The sequence below is a fragment of the Callorhinus ursinus genome, unplaced genomic scaffold, assembly GCF_003265705.2.
Source record: "Callorhinus ursinus isolate GAN/ISIS: 27379988/994484 unplaced genomic scaffold, GSC_fseal_2.0 scaffold11, whole genome shotgun sequence".
Lineage (NCBI taxonomy): Eukaryota > Metazoa > Chordata > Mammalia > Carnivora > Otariidae > Callorhinus > Callorhinus ursinus.
In genome coordinates this window covers 27,853,978-27,857,941 of record NW_027397073.1, presented here as the reverse complement: position 1 = coordinate 27,857,941, position 3,964 = coordinate 27,853,978, and positions in this window count along the sequence as shown.

Sequence of the window (3,964 nt, the reverse complement as noted above, 5' to 3'; positions counted from 1 at the left end):
CTGCAAGAGACTCATTTTAGACCCAAAGACACCCCCACATTGAAAGTGAGGGGGTGGAAAACCATTTACCATGCTAATGGACACCAAAAGAAAGCTGGGGTGGCAATCCTTATATCAGAGAAATTAGATTTTAAAACAAAGACTGTAATAAGAGATGAAGAAGGGCACTATATCCTCCTTAAAGGGTCTATCCAACAAGAAGATCTAACAATTGTAAATATCTATGCCCCTAACATGGGAGCAGCCAATTATATAAGGCAATTAATAACAAAAGCAAAGAAACACATTGAAAACAATACAATAATAGTGGGGGACTTTAACACCCCTTCACTGAAATGGACAGATCATCTAAGCAAAAGATCGACAAGGAAATAAAGACTTTAAATGAAACACTGGACCAAATGGACTTCACAGACATATTCAGAACATTCCACCCAAAGCAACAGAATACACATTCTTCTCTAGTGCCCATGGAATATTCTCCAGAATAGATCACATCCTAGGTCACAAGTCAGGTCTCAACCAGTACCAAAAGACTGGGATTATTCCCTGCATATTTTCAGACCACAATGCTTTGAAACTAGAACTCAATCACAAGAGGAAAGTCAGAAAGAACTCAAATTCATGGAGGCTAAAGAGCATCCTACTAAAGAATGAATGGGTCAACCAGGAAATTAAAGAAGAATTAAAAAAATTCATGGAAACCAATGAAAATGAAAACACAACTGTTCAAAATCTTTGGGATACAGCAAAGGCAGTCCTGAGAGGAAAGTATATAGCAATACAAGCCTTTCTCAAGAAACAAGAAGGGTCTCAAATACACAACCTAACCCTACACCTAAAGGAGCTGGAGAAAGAACAGCAAATAAAGCCTAAACCCGGCAGGAGAAGAGAAATAATAAAGATCAGAGCAGGAATCAATGAAATAGAAACCAAAAGAACAGGAGAACAGATCAACAAAACTAGGAGCTGGGTCTTCGAAAGAATGAACAAGATTGATAAACCCCTGGCCAGACTTATCAAAAAGAAAAGAGAAATGACCCAAATCAACAAAATCATGAATGAAAGAGGAGAGATCACAACCAACACCAAAGAAATACAAACAATTATAAGAACATATTATGAGCAACTCTATGCCAGCAAATTAGATAACCTGGAAGAAATGGGTGCATTCCTAGAGATGTATCAACTACCAAAATTGAACCAGGAAGAAATAGAAAACCTGAACAGACCTATAACCACTAAGGAAACTGAAGCAGTCATCAAAAATCTCCCAACAAACAAAAGCCCAGGGCCAGATGGCTTCCCAGGGGATTTCTACCAAACATTTCAAGAAGAATTAATATCTATTCTCCTGAAACTGTTCCAAAAAATAGAAATGAAAACTTCCAAACTCATCTTATGAGGCCACCATTACCTTGATCCCAAAACCAGACAAAGACCCCATCAAAAAGGAGAATTACCAATATCCCTGATGAACATGGATGCAAAAATTCTCACCAAAATACTAGCCAATAGGATCCAACAGTACATTAAAAGGATTATTCACCATGACCACGTGGGATTTATCCCTGCGCTGCAAGGTTGGTTCAACATCCGCAAATCAATCAACGTGATACAATACATTAACAAAAGAACAAGAATCATATGATCCTCTCAATAGATGCAGAAAAAGCATTTGACAAAGTACAGCATCCTTTCTTGATCCAAACTCTTCAGCGTATAGGGATAGAGGGTACATACCTCAATATCATAAAAGCCATCTATGAAAAACCTACAGCAAATATCATTCTCAATGGGGAAAAGCTGAGAGCTTTCCCCCTAAGGTCAAGAACACAGCAGGGATGTCCACTATCACCACTGCTATTCAACATAGTATTAGAAGTCCTAGCCACAGCAATCAGACAACAAAAAGAAATCAAAGGCATCCAAATCGGCAAAGAGGAAGTCAAACTCTCACTCTTTGCGGATGATATGATACTGTATGTGGAAAACCCAAAAGACTCTACCCCAAAACTGCTAGAACTCATATAGGAATTCAGTAAAGTGGCAGGATATAAAATCAATGCACAGAAATCAGTGGCATTCCTATACACCAACAACAAGACAGAAGAGAGACAAATCAAGGAGTCGATCCCATTTACAATTGCACCCAAAACCATAAGATACCTAGGAATAAATTTAACCAAAGAGGCAAGGGATCTGTACTCAGAACACTATAAAATACTCATGAAAGAAACTGAAGAAGACACAAAGAAATGGAAAAACGTTCCATGCTCATGGATTGGAAGAACAAACATTGTGAAGATGTCAGTGCTACCTAGAGCAATCTGCACATTCATTGCAATCCCCATCAAAATACCATCCACGTTTTTCAAAGAAATGGAACAAATAATCCTAAAATTTGTATGGAACCAGAAGAGACCCCGAATAGCCAGAGGGATATTGAAAAAGAAAACCAAAGCTGGCAGCATCACAATTCCGGACTTCCAGCTCTATTACAAAGCTGTCATCATCAAGACAGTATGGTACTGGCACAAAAACAGACACATAGATCAATGGAACAGAATAGAGAGCCCAGAAATGGACCCTCAACTCTATGGTCAACTCATCTTTGACAAAGCAGGAAGGAATGTCCAATGGAAAAAAGACAGTCTCTTCAACAAATGGTGTTGGGAAAATTGGACAGCCACATGCAGAAGAATGAAACCATTTCCTTACACCACACACAAAAATAGACTCCAAATGGTTGAAAGACCTAAACGTGAGACAGGAGTCCATCCAAATCCTAAAGGAGAACACAGGTAGCAACCTTTTCGACGTTAGCCGCAGCAACTTCTTCCTAGAAACATCGCCAAAGGCACGGGAAGCCAGGGCAAAAATGAACTATTGGGATTTCATCAAGATAAAAAGCTTTTGCACAGCAAAAGAAACAGTCCACAAAACCAAAAGACAACCGACAGAATGGGAGAAGATATTTGCAAATGACATATCAGATAAAGGGCTAGTATCCAAAATCTATAAAGAACTTATCAAACTCAACACCCAAAGAACAAATAATCCAATCAAGAAATGGGCAGAAGACATGAACAGACATTTTTCCAAAGGAGACATCCAAATGGCCAAAAGACACATGAAAAAGTGTTCAACATCGCCTGGCATCAGAGAGATCCAAATCAAAACCTCAATGAGATACCACCTCACACCCGTCAGAATGGCTAAAATTAAGAAGTCAGGAAACGACAGATGTTGGCGGGGATGCAGAGAAAGGGGAACCCTCCTACACTGTTGGTGGGAATGCAAGCTGGTGCAACCCCTCTGGAAAACAGTATGGAGGTTCCTCAAACAGTTGAAAATAGAGCTACCATACGATCCAGCAATTGCACTACTGCGTATTTACCACAAAGATACAAATGTAGGGATCCGAAGGGGTACGTGCACCCCAATGTTTATAGCAGCAATGTCCACAATAGTCAAACTGTGGAAAGAGCCAAGATGTCCATCGAGAGATGAATGGATAAAGAAGAGGTGGTATATATACACAATGGAATATTATGCAGCCATCAAAAGGAATGCGATCTTGCCATTTGCAACGACGTGGATGGAACTGGAGGGTGTTATGCTGAGTGAAATAAGTCAATCAGAGAAAGACATGTATCATATGACCTCACTGATATGAGGAAATCTTAATCTCAGGAAACAAACTGAGGGTTGCTGGAGTGGTGGGGGGTGGGAGGGATGGGGTGGCTGGGTGATAGACATTGGGGAGGGTATGTGGTATGGTGAGTGCAAGTGTGGTATGGTATGTGCAAGACTGTTGAATCACAGATCTGTACTTCTGAAACAAATAATGCAATATATGTTAAGAAAAAAAAGAGGAAGAGAGCAGGAGGGGAAGAATGAAGGGGAGTAAGTCAGAGGGGGAGACGAACCATGAGAGACGATGGACTCTGAAAAACAAACT